This window comes from Anser brachyrhynchus (assembly GCF_964034855.1).
Source record: "Anser brachyrhynchus genome assembly, chromosome: 25".
Taxonomy (NCBI): Eukaryota; Metazoa; Chordata; class Aves; order Anseriformes; family Anatidae; genus Anser; species Anser brachyrhynchus.
The window spans coordinates 4,971,102-4,983,904 of NC_137718.1; the positions used below are offsets into that span (position 1 = coordinate 4,971,102).

General features: G+C 53.0%; 1 protein-coding gene and 1 long non-coding RNA gene across 3 annotated transcripts in view; one reads left to right on the top strand and one right to left on the bottom strand.

Annotated features, from left to right (window-relative positions):
- Positions 1–9,624: 9,624 nt before the first annotated feature.
- LOC308182846 lies at positions 9,625–10,904 on the bottom strand. The gene is made up of 2 exons (XR_013942127.1): positions 10,809–10,904; positions 9,625–10,703 (listed from the first exon to the last, which is right to left on the bottom strand). It is a non-coding gene; the product is annotated as an uncharacterized lncRNA (long non-coding RNA).
- A 201-nt stretch (positions 10,905–11,105) lies between these two features.
- OPCML (opioid binding protein/cell adhesion molecule like) overlaps positions 11,106–12,803 on the top strand; it is a 332,104-nt gene continuing 330,406 nt past the window's right edge. Inside the window, exon 1 of one of the 2 annotated variants that reach the window (XM_080568130.1) lies at positions 11,106–11,278. The gene's annotated coding sequence lies outside the window, so the exon portion shown is untranslated. The remainder of the gene's footprint in view (positions 11,279–12,803) is intronic. The other variant, XM_080568131.1, reaches the window with a different exon arrangement.

The window sequence follows — 12,803 nt, forward strand, 5'->3', positions numbered from 1 at the left end:
AGTGGCCCCCCGCTTTCCCGAGCCCTCACCATGGGCTCTGCTCTTGCCCGCACCTGAGGCCTGAAAGTCGTTAGTCCAGGAGGCATAAATCTAGGGGAAAGCAGGGCTCATTAACTCCAGTGCCCATGGAATGACTTGTTTTATTTAGGTTTTCATTTCAGGAAAGAAAATTAGACTTTTTTTTTTTTTCCCCTCTCCTTTACTGCTTCAGCTTGATATGAAGCAGTTTTTTTTTTTCCCATTTTCTTTGTGTCTGTCCGGTCACTGAGCTAGCGAAGGCTGCTGAGCTGGGATGGATCAGAGCAGGAGGGGATGGTTTGTTCTCTTTCCTGGGTGCCTGCGGGCTCCTCTCTTTGCCAGTCCCTTCCCCAAGCTCTTGGGACTCAGAACAGCCTCTGCCTTCACCCCACGGTTCTCCAGGTGCTCCCGTCCCTTCCCCATCCATTTCCCTGCTCTCCAAAAGCAGGAGGGGAGCTGCTACCCTCCTGGCAAACCTGGCACTGGCCTCTGCATTCAGAAGGTGTCAGAAATGGATGTGCCCATTTCTTTTGCATTTCAGGTTAAAACACTCTGACCAGTTCACACCAAAGCACCCCCGTTTCCTTCCTGCAAACAACCCCCCGGCCCCATCCTGCCACCAGCCCAGCACGTTTTGCTTGCGTGCGCTGCGACACACATACCGTAAGATATTTGCAGGGTCGAGGACTAATAATTTAAACTGCCGAGCAAAATAAATAAGTGTAAAGCAAAACCAAACCCAGAGCGCCACGAGAGCAGGCAATATTGTTTGCTTTTCAAATAGACACACAAAAAATACAAACAGTAGCGGGAGGATACAGAGATTAAAATTTTTATCAAAACAAAATACCAGCAATCCCACCAGGAAGTGGCGTTTCCATTTTGTGTGTGCATAAGATTAGCAACACTTTGCTGCCTGCTGTGAGCGGCCCTCTCCCCCTCCTGGTGGAAAACTTTGACAAAATTATCTTTTTTGGAAGGAAAAAAAAAAAAGATTGAAATTTCCTATGGAAAATATTGACTTTTTAAATTGGAAACTGCCCCAGCTTTGGTCTGGAAGGCAGCCAGGAAACAATCCATTTTTTTTCCTTTTCCGATACAAAAATTGAAAATTTGAAAGGAAATGAGACACTTTCCCTGCAAATCTTTACGTTGTCATAAACCCAAAATCCATTTGGGGAGGGGGCTGCAAGGAAGGGAGAAGAGAGCTTTCCTCTAGCACCAGGGGGGAGCCGGGAGGCGCATCTCACCACCCCTAAGGCAGCACCTGAACTTCCAAACCCTCCTTTCTTTTGTGCGTGCATCATCCAGCACCCAGCGTCATCGGCAGGGGTGCTCGGTGTGACACCAGCTGCTGCCTCGGTGCCAAAACCTCTCTGAGCCAGGATGTAAACGGCTTTGGGGCTTTTCGGTGCCACGTCCCCGTGCAGCCCGTGCACCCCTGGCAGTCCCCACAGGTTTTTCCCCTCAGTAGGGGAATGTTTTCTGTCCTGGCCTGTTTTTAGGATCCCCCAAACATTTGACTTCTGCAGTTTCAAAAGTGTTTTACTATATTTTAAGATAATATCCGTTCTGAAAGCAGAAAGACGTAAAGTGAGCAAAACTGGATTTATTTTCATTGAAAACAAGGCTGAAATGGGTGGTTCAGCTGAGAAAAAGCTCAAGTTGATTTGTTTTTCAAATAACACTTTCTCCATTTAGCCTATTTCTACCACTACATTTTTATATTTGACCAAGTGGAAATTTTGGGGTAGGAGCAGAAGAACCCAGGCCAAGCCCCTCCTTACCACGCCGGCACAGGGCTCTGATCATTCCCCAGACCCTGAGGCCCTGCTGGCTCTTCCCACTCGTGCTGTCACGCATCCGAATCGAGCTCAGGAACTGGCTGGTAGGGCAGAGCTGGGGTTTGGGGCTTTCTGGACCCTCTGTGGGGTGACCTTGGCTGCTGGAGACCCTGGTGGGTGCAGAGCAAGCAAGCTCAGCACAAGGCGAGCCCACAGCCGTGCTGTTTTGGGTTGCTGACGCATCCCGATCTCAATCTTGCACCAGAACCCAGGAGCTGGTCCCTCACCACCCCCAGCCCTGTGGGATGAAGCTCCTCTAGGGCACGCATTCCCCCAGTCCCAGCCAAAGCAACGGGAGAGGCAGCGGGGCAGCTTTGACAAGCAGATCCCACCGTCGTCCTCGCCTTCCCCCAAACATTTGTTGCTCGCTGTGGCTGCGGGGAGCCCGCGGCGCCCATGCCCAGCCCACCGCAGAAGGCTGGAGCAGGCATTTGAATAATGAATTCTGTTTAAGACTGAAAGCTCGGAGATCCATCTGTAACAAGACTCGAAATAATTACAGCTGATGATTGCCTGGTACCTCAGCCAGAAAAAACAGAACAGATTTTGGCCGCCAGCAATTACAAGCAGCACCCGCTCGAGCACAGAGAGAACTTTCTAAACGAATTCATGAATACATTTGCTTGGGTTGGGAGCGATGGGGACGGCTTTTTGGGGTGCAGGTGGGACCGCAGGGATGGGGGGTCCATGCTCACATGGCTCCAGCACCCTATCCCTTCAGGGCATGTGTCCCAGCCGTGCCTGCCCGCAGCATCATTTGGGGCTGGGAGGAGAAGGAATCGACCTTGCTGCCCCGGACCCGTGCCTTCCCACCTTTGGTGCTACAAACTGAGATGAACATTGGTGGTCATGTGAGGGAATGGGAGAAACACGGGGAAAAGGTGTATTATTTTCTCATCTCCACATAAAATTACAGCTATTTTGTCCTCATCTCCCTGCCGAGGGTGCCCCGAGTGTTGCTGGTGGTTGCGCACTTCTCAGTTATCCCTGCCCGCCCTAAGCATGGAGGGGTGGGTGACCAGTGTCGGACCCAATCTGCCAAACATTTATCCCTGCTCCTTTTACTTGTTTTATGGCTTCATGAGCAAGGGCTGAGCACTGAGGAGGGCTTCTGTGTCCCGTGGTGATGCCCTTTGGTGGCTGGCAAAAACATGTGCGCTGCCCGCAGCAGTGCTTTGCATCCCCTGTGCTCAGATTTGCTTCCCGTGTAATGGCGATAATTTATCAGATAGTGAATAATACACTTTCCTTCTTCCGTATCTCTTCCACGTATCATTTCAACTAGCTGAAAATTGTCAAATTAGACTATTTTCCTTGACTGTTCCATTTAGGAGTGGGGGGAGCCGAAAGCTTTGATAATTGTGCTGTGCACTCCATGCCCGTCTTGTAAAATAAATAAGTAAAAATGTTGTTGCCCAAGCTTTGAGGAACGCCCTTGCTGCTGAAGCCTCGAATTCCTCTCCTGAGGTTAGATGCTGATGATTTTAGCATGTGTTTTCTTTGCCTCTTAGAGCATGACGGCCCGAGCTTGGTTGAGATTGACACAGGCAAACCTTGGCCGCCGGCTTTGCGAACCGCTCGGGGACTGTAAGTACATGGCACTATCGCTTTTTCCCATGAGCCAAAATTGCATGTGCTTTGAATTGTCCTAGCGTAATGTGTCTATATTCATCATTGCTCCCTTATCTTGTTCGGCTCCAATCTACAAGGATCTGCTTAGCTCTCCTCTGCACCTTAAATTCTCTTTTATCTCAACTCGTGTCACCGCCAAGCCTGCAGGCAGCTGGAGCATCTTCCCGCCTGCAGCTGGAAAAAGCCCCAGTGGGTGAATGGGGCTCCCCGCTCCATCCTCATCCCCATTTTCTGCACCAAGAGCGGCAGCGTTGCAGCTGCACAGCCCCATTGGACCAGTTGAGGTGCTGTGGGTTGGTGTCAAGGCGGATGCGATGGTCTGCGGCACCTCGGCTTTGCTCGTTCCTGTGCGTGTGTCCCAGGAGGCTTGGAGGCTTTGGGGGTGGCGGGGTGAGAGCCTAACAAAAAGAAACCATTCAAAGAGGGACCTGGGTGCTCTTGGTTTTTCTCCTGCCCCCTGACATTATGAGATTTGAATTCATTACACGGTGAGAATTGGTGCAGCGCTGCATCGCAGGAGAGGAGAAAGCAGGATGGTGTTAGGGCAGCATAAAGGGTTCATGTGGGGGTGTCCCCACAGCTGAGAATTAGGGAGTCTCTTGGGGAGTCTCTTGCACTTGCACTTCCCACACAAGCTAATGCGAATGCAGGAAAGCACTTTGTCTTACGCCAAAGCAGCCATCCAGCCCTGAGTGAATGTGCAAGGAGGTTTTGCTGGTCCTTATGTTTTGAGCTGATCTTGTACTGCCAATGAGTTTTTCTGGGTCCTTTATTTCTCTCATATTAAGATGGGAGGATTTCTTCTTCATGGATCCAATCTATTTCCTCCTCTTCTGTCTTTATCACTCGAGCTGGTTAAGTAAAACAGAACCTGCAAAATGACTTGTGATGTTGGATGCCCAGTTTGAATTATACCTGAGCTACCCAGCCTGGTTCTGTGTCTCCATTATTCTGCTCCGGGACATTGCAGGATGAGTCTGCAGCGAGGCACTGTCCTGAGCTGATCTGCCTCCCCATTAAATCCCCATTTATGCCCTCCTCATCGCCACCAGACAGGAGCCGCCTGGGCCATACAGGCGGCACAATGTTGTCAAACAGGGGCCCACAGAAAGAGAACATCTGGTTAATCGGTTCAAGTGGCTGGGAACCAGTTTACCGTGTATTAAGTATTCTTTGATTCTGTTTAATTGGGACATTGCAGAGACCCTGATGTCCAGTAATAAGGACAGTGGGAAGCTGATCAGACAGCTCGTTAACACTCAATTAATGTCGCTCCGTACGGCACAGCAGTAACTTTTAAAAAATGGATGTGTGCAGCCGAGGTGGAATTAAATTGCGATGGCAATTTCCAGAGTGCACGATCCGAGATTTCCACGTGGCGCAGTGTTAACTTTGTGCATGTGTGCAATTGAAGTGGAATTAAAAGTTGAAGTGCAATTTTTTTAGGTGAACGCAGTCACTTTACACAGTACAGAATTAGCTCATTTCTAATTTATAGGTGCAATTAAAGTGCACTAAGAATAAAATTCATAAATCTTTAGCTAACTGACCATGATTTTTCTGAAATCTCTTTTTGTTCCTTTTGATGCAGGCAATGTGGGCACCCAGTGTGCCTGGAATAATAATAGTTAGCTCTTTCCCTTCATGCTCTTCCTTGTCAATCTTCGTAGACTTTATTAATCTTATCTGGATGCAGTGGCTGTGTGTCTGTGGCAAGGTTGCATACCTGCAGCTCTACAGAGGTCTCAGCTCTCTGGGTTTGGCTTTCCTCCCTCCGGGTCGCTTTGCCATCATTTTCCCCCGGGCGATATCACATCCACGCTCGCATGGCGTGGCTGGAGGGGAGATTCCCATCTCTTCATCTCCCTAACGAGCTCCGGGCCTGCTAATGAGCCTGTTGCTCCTTAGCTGAGAGCCTCTGCTCCGAGGGGGGCACAGCTTTGACCAAGGGACCCGTCTCATCCCCGCTGTGGCCAGAGCAGGACAATTACCCACCGGGTGCTTCGTAGCGCAGCTCCCTCCAGCCGAGCATCTTTGTCAATTGCGATTCATTTAAGGGCCTGAATTCCCTACCTCCCCTCTTCTTTCTTCTCTCTTTTTTTTTTTTTTTTTTTTTTTTATTACATCTGCACGCTCAGTCATGCAAAAAATTACATGATTTCGGAGATTCAGCTGACTCTGGTCTTGGATGGCGAGGGCTGCTTAGTAGCGCCATCACCATTCAATTAGCCCCGGCGCACGGAGGAGATGTACCGGAATAACACGGCCTTCGCTTCGACACCGAGCACTCAGCGGAGAGCGTGAGCCACGTCCCAAGCCGTGGTGCTTGATATTTAGGGCTGGCGAGCAGCACGGCTTGGAGGGAGCTGCTTCTCCTCTCCTCCTTCCCTGCCTCAATTTCCCCTCCAGTGTCAGGACATGTGGTTTCTGGAGATTTGGCTGGAAAGGTGGTTTGGGCCATCTTCATCCTCCCAGAGGACAAACGGGTATATCGGGGTGGAGAAGTGCTTCTGTGCCTCCAGCTCTAGGGGATGCTCGGACCAAGCACCCCCAGCCTCCCACCCCAAACCCCAAACCTGTGGCTGTCTCGTCCTGCCTTCACGGCGTTTAGGGGTGGGCAGCTGGCAGCGGGGCTGCGATGAAACACGGGGCTGTAGCCAGCTCGGGGAGGCGGCGTGATATTTCCCTAGCAGTTTATAGACTAGAAAAAAAAAAAATGCTTTTCCAACACGTTCCTCTCTTCACTGCTGAAAGCCTGCTGTTAAAACGCAGGAGCGGGGCGGTGGCTGGTGCCGAGGCCAGGAGCAAGGCGAGGCCAGTCTTGGGTCGGAGGCAGCTCCTTGGTCTCCCCTCCACGTGCTGCTAAACGCTTCGCAGGCCAGGTGTCGGCTCACAGCAGAAAAGCCTGTATTTTTAGCATGGCGATGATTTAAGTAAATCTGTTGCTTTGAAAGGAGGGGCAGAGGGCAGAATAAAAGTTATTTCTTCCCTTCCACCTCTCGCCCCTTGAGTAAGAGCTGATAAAAATCCAAAAGCAGGCCTGTGCTCCGCCAGGAAATCAGACTCCACTCCGCCTTTGCCTAGGAGCCGTGTGGATAAAATATTAAGCACTGGGGCTGGAGCAATGCGGGTACAGCAGGCATAATCAGATGAGTAGTTAAAGGTCTGGCATCCTTTGGGGACACGTGTGATTGATCAGCCCTTGCAAAAATAAATAACCCGGCTCTTCAGATCTATGTAGCAATTTTAAATTTTTAATAAATCTGTATGTATGGTGAAGGATAAGTCGTCACCCTGCACTCTGTGCCTGTGATTGTGGGTGAATTCATCATACTCTTCCCTTCAAAGGACTTCAGATCCTGCTGATAGACAGCGGTGGCGGCATTTTAAATTCTTTTCCCATCTTTATCTTGCCAAGGTGCGACAGGGAGCCAGGCTGGGGACCGGCCGTGCTTGGGATGCTCCGACGCTGACTGGGGAGAGGGGGGACCCCAAAACGCGGTGCCACTGCTTTTGCTGACCCTGGGCTTGCAGAGGGAGGACCCGAAAGGTGTTTTGGTAAGAAATCCTCACAGGCCTCTCCTGCAGGGAAGCGCACGGAGCAGGGGCAGCTGCTGGCACTGCAGCATCGAAATGATGCAGCAGCCTTCGGGGCACGGGGAAATCACGGGGAAATCGTGGCACCGGGCGGACGGCATTTGCAAACTAATTACGGCAGTGTCAGACTCTGCCAGCGTATCCCCCGCATGGCCCTGCAGGTGGGGGAGGACCAGGTGAGGGGCAAAGCATCCTTGGCTTGCTGAGGTGGGCTGCAGACAGCAAAGGTGGCAGGTGCCAGCCCTGTCCCGTGCCGACGGGGAGCAGATGGCTCTTGGGCTCTGTCCACCCCACTGCGTGCTCAGGCTGGGGTACCCGAGGCCGTCACAGCCCAGGGGGCTTTCCATGGGAATGAGGAGCCGGGGACCTGGGCAAAAGGTTTGCTCCTCTTCATGGCAGAGGGGTGGAGGGGGAGGCTGGGGGATCCGGCCAGCTGCAGCCGGGAAGCACAGCTGTATGACTGCAAAATGGGCCTTTTCTGTGCCTACATGCCTCCTGCCTCAGTCTGGAGGCTGAGGGGGATTCCCCCTAGTTTTAAACTAGGTTTGACGGGGAAGACAGGGGAGTTGGAAGTGATAGAGAAGGGCTGGGGGGATATTGTCACTGCTGTCACCGTTGAAGATAGTAGGGAAAAAACTCTGAGTTGTCCCATAGGATCAGCTGAGGGCTCCTCAGAGAAGGTGATATTCCCAATACCCTGTCTGGAATCTTCTTGCGTCCCTCTAGGGGTAAACGAGCCTGCTGCTTCCCTGAAGTGCCTGTATACCAATGTGTGAAGCATGGGGAATAAACACAACGAGCTCGAGGTCTGTGTAGAGTCGCGGGGCCACGATCTTACTGCGGTCACGGAGCCGTGGTGGGACAGCTCGCGTGACTGGAAGGCTGTCATGGAGGGCTACGTCCCTTTAGGAAACACAGGCTGGGGAAGCGGGGGGGAGGAGTTGCCCTTCATGTGAGGGAGCCATGAGAGCGCGCCCAGCTCCACCCGGTGGAGGGAGAAAGATGCGTGGAGAGCTTGTGGGTGAGAATTAAGGGGCGGGCTGGTATGAGCGACACCGCTGTGGGGGTGTACCACAGCTCACCAGAGCAGGAGGAGGTGGGTGAGGCCTTGTACAAGCAGCTGGAAGCGGCCTCACAATCCCGGACGCTGGTTCTCGTGGGGGACTTTAATCATCCAGACATCTGCTGGGTAAGCAACTCGGCCAGGCACGCGCAGTCCAAACGGTTCCTTCAGTGCGTTGAAGACAATTTTCCGATGCCTGGGGGTCCTGGCGGACGACAGGTTAGCCGTGAGCCAGCAGTGTGCCCTCGTGGCCAAGAAGGCCAACGGGATCCTGGGGTGCATTAAAAGGAGCGTGGCCAGCAGGTCAAGGGAGGTGATCCTCCCCCTCTGCTCTGCCCTGGTCAGGCCTCACCTGGAGTACTGTGTCCAGTTCTGGGCTCCCCAGCACAAAAAAGACAGGGATCTCCTGGAAAGAGTCCAGCGGAGGGCCACAAAGATGATACGGGGCCTGGAGCATCTGCCCTGTGAGGAGAGGCTGAGAGGGGATCTTATCAATGTTTACAAATACCTGAGGTGTGGGAGACAGAGGGATTTGGCCAACCTCTTTTCAGTGGTTTGTGGGGACAGGACAAGGGGCGATGGCCACAAAATGGAGCCCAGGAAGTTCCACAACAACATGCGGAAGAACTTCACGGTGAGGGTGACGGAGCACAGGGACAGCCTGCCCAGGGAGGTTGTGGGGTCTCCTTCTCTGGAGATATTCAAGGCCCGTCTGGACGCCTACCTGGGCAGCCTGCTCTAGGGAACCTGCTTTGGCAGGGGGGTTGGACCCGACGATCTCTGGAGGTCCCTTCCAGCCCCTACAATTCTGTGATTCTGTGATTCCCGTGGGCAGGGAGGTGCTGAGCTCCCTGGGCATCACCAGAGCATCACCAGGTTCCCCACCTCCCTGCCCAGGCCTGGCAGCACACAGCCAGGGGAACATCTGCACGGCGATTTCGGGACTCTCATCTTTGCAACTCGAAGCCTGGATGGCCCCTGTGGCTGGGATGTGCGTGATCTCCCTGGGAAGAGATGCTGCCAGCAGCAGAGAGCGATCAGCAAATGCTTGGTGTTCCCCATAGGTGCCCGTCCGTGGGTGCAGAGGGGTGCACGTGGAGAGGGAGGTTTCTTCGCAGTATCTGGAGCCAGATGAGGGGTGTTGGTTGGGTTCGTGTTTGTCTCCTGGGGTCTGAATGTGAGCATGGGCTCCCCAAGAGGTGTGCGAGCATCCTCAGCACCGATGTGCATGGGTGCTGCCCTTGCAGACACAGCAACGTGTCTCATCTCCTGGTCAGCAGCATTTTGTCATCTGCTGCAAAGATTAAACATTTGCTAGGTAAAATTTCTCCCGGCTGTGCGGTTAAAGAGCATATCCCTGCTTGGTGATACAAGTTCCATGCTTAATGGGGAGGTGATTCTGAGCTCAGAAAGGCTGAGTGCCTTCTGCGTGCGGGCAGGGACCGGCTGCGCTCCAGGCAGGTGTGTGCCTTGTCTGTGCTGGGCACTGTGGGTTTCAGATGGGGTGAGTGCCAGTGCTAGGGCAAGGGGAAACGCCTAGCTGAGCTAGGTCATTTGACATGACCCTCCAGTCCCACCGCCAGCGAAACGGGTCCCAAAAGCAAATTGCTGCTTGTCACTGCACCGTGAGAAGGAGCCTGACGCATCCCCAGGGAGCCACCAGTGATGTGCTGTTCTAGGGTCAGGCTCTGGGGCTGCAGGTGCACTCCCTGCTCGGTGGCTTTGTGCTCCATTCCCATTTCCACCCACCTGGCCGGTGGAAAAGAAGCAGAGCCCAGTATGGTGCAGGAGGCACAGCGAGCATCCCCAGGGACAGGGGACAGCACGCACGGTGCTGTGACAGGCAGAGGGAGCCGCAGGCTATAAAGCAAAGTGAGCGAGCAGGAAAGGTGTCCAAAGCAGGGATGTGCGGGATTAGAGGGGCTGCTGCCTTCGGAGGCTGGGGGCAGCCCTGCCAGCAGTGCTGGGGGGACAGCAGTGTGTGTTTTGTGCACGTGAGACCATCTCTGGGTGGGTTTTTCTCCTCCCTCTGAAGCAGCCCCTGGTAGTGGTTACGTGCCTCCTCTTCTGCTAAAGCAGGACCAGATGTGACTCCCAGGGGAGTTGCTCCAGGCTGGTTGTATGGCAAACCTTCCTGCTGGTTTTTAAATACTCTCATCAGCTGATCCCTGATCTGGCAGCCAGATCTCTTGCTCAGGTTTAAATGACTGATTGCATCCCTCCTGTGCTCTGTTTGTTGTCTCAATTTCTCTGATCACCAGCAAAGATGTTTTTTAGCCATTCTGTTTCTTGCAGATAATATTCCTCCTTGAGCAGTCCTGCTTTTCCATATTCCCTAGCCCTTTCTGACGTGCTCGATCTGTCTCACACAGCCTCCAGCTCCTGCAAAAAGACTCCAGCATCATTTCTCCTCTCTGCTTCTGCTCCTTGCTGGGGGCAAACTCTCAAGAGCTGCACAGCATCGCCCACCATGCGTTCAGTGCCCACAAGCTGCATGATGCTGAGCAAGCCAAAGAGGACTTCTGCAGGCCCTCCAGAGCTGCTGGACCCTTGTGGTTGAGAGGACCTCTTAGCTGGAGGCTTAGAGGGGATATGAGCTCTTTTAGGAAACCGTGGTGAGCACCTCAAGCAGCCCCATCCCTCCCCAGTCCCACCTGGGCTGGTGCAAGGTGTCAGGGGAAGGTCATACAGGTGGTTTTGCAGGCAAGAAGTTGTCACCTTCATTAGGTTGGCTCCAGATAACGAGATAGTGATGGGTGAGGACTAGTTGTGCAACCTGTCTGCAGGTTTTTATAGGAGATAACACAAATCAGCTGCAGTCCCGTTTTCACTTGGTGTCTGCACAGGTGGATTGGGTTGGCCCAGCTCAGGTTCTGGTCTGCCCCAGAGGCCATAATTAGTGCTCTGGTCTTAAATAGGGGATGTGGTGCAGTGCCTGGGGTTTGCTGAGCTGCTTTGGGGAGGATAGCATGGTGAGGGTTCTGCCCCCCAAAATACAGCAAAAGGGAGTGGCAGGGAGGTGAAGAGGAGCTGCTGCTGCTGAAGATGCTGATTTGGGGGCGCTCCAGGAAGGACAGCAGTGAGGGGTAGGCTGCTGGTAACGGCAGCCCAGCCCTGTGCAGAGGTGAGTGGCTTTCTCCTAGCTAGTTATGATGGCACAGTGATTTTGGGCACGGTTTTGTGCCATGGCCACCCAACTTCTCCCTGAGGGCAGGCAGGCTGCAATCCCTGTGTGGCAGAAACCGTGGCATGAGTGGCTGCGGATGTTCTCTCCACCCCTCTTTGCATCCTTCCTCTTGTGAATGTATGTAACAGCTGCTTTAATCTCCCAGCTCCTTTAGCATTCCCCGCCATTTCTGTCTTTCTTTTTTTTTTATAAAAAGCAAATTTTTTTTTCAAATTGAATTGAGAGAGAAGGAGAGAAAGCAAGCCCAGATGCAAGTTTTTGCTCATGAAAGGGAAAGCATGGAATACAACAAATTAAATAGCCACCCGGTGAGAAGAAAGGAATCGGAGTGAAAAATGGGTTGGGGGGGAATAAAACCCAGATGAAAAAGGCAGGCTGGTGCTGGAGTGTGCCAGGCAGGGCTGGGAATAGAAGCGTAGCATGGTGGTGAAATAATTGTGCCCCTTCAGCTGAAGTCCACCACTTGCTTTCTGCCTCGCTAACCCAAGCCTGCCATCCTCTGTTAGCTCCTGCAATATTTTATCTGCCGGCTCCGGCTCTGTTTCACCGCGATGGAGAGGACTTGATTAATTAGAAGAGATCTCTTTTTACCCAGCCAGCCTGGCTCTGTGGGGGAAGGCTGGGAACTATTTAAAGGGATGAAGATGTACTGCAGCAGCTGCCATCTCTCTGGTTCTGTGCTCACTCACCTATCTGAAAATTCATCTCCTTTTGCCCTCTGCCAGTAATTCCCCGTGATCTCTGGTGCAGATAAATGAAAGCAGGGTGAGCTCCAAGGGTAGTGCATGATGTATAGGTGGGGCGTTTGGTGCAAGCCAGGGAGAGCAAGTGTGGAGAAGGAGAAGACAGCAAGGATATCTCTGGATGGGGTTTGGGACTTGCAAAACTTGCCTCTGCATTCCTTTTGTTTATTATATTGGAAATAGGGGTGTGGGGGCCGTGGGTCTCCCCACTTCCAGGACAAACCCCGCTGCCTGGAGTGGGTGCAGGAGCATCCTCCCTGAGTTTCTCGGCTCATTAAGGCCCAGCCTTGCCTTCAAGTGACGCAGGTAATGAATCCTCTGCAGGGTGCCTGCTGGCTTTAATAAGCTGGAATGAACTGAGGGAGAGAATTAACCTGGCGGGATGCTGGGGATGTCTCCTCCTGTGCTGTGCGGGGAATCTTAACGCCTCTCCTGCTTCAGGAAGCACCCAGCAGCCCCAAACCCCCCTGGGACAGGGAGGGGTGGTCAGGGGGGCAGCACCCTGCTCGGGGATGCTCTCTGGACCCCGTGCCCCTTTTGCCAGGCGTGCAGCAGCTGGCCCTGCTGCCTTCCCTCCCCGTGCCTTCTGCCACCAGCTTTGCTCCTCTGGAGACCCAGAAGCAGGTAGGACTGACGAAGCTGTGTGCCTGTTTGGGAGGCATTTCAAGCAGCAGACAGGGCTGTTTTTGGCTAGGGCTCCCAAAGCCTAGTTTATCACA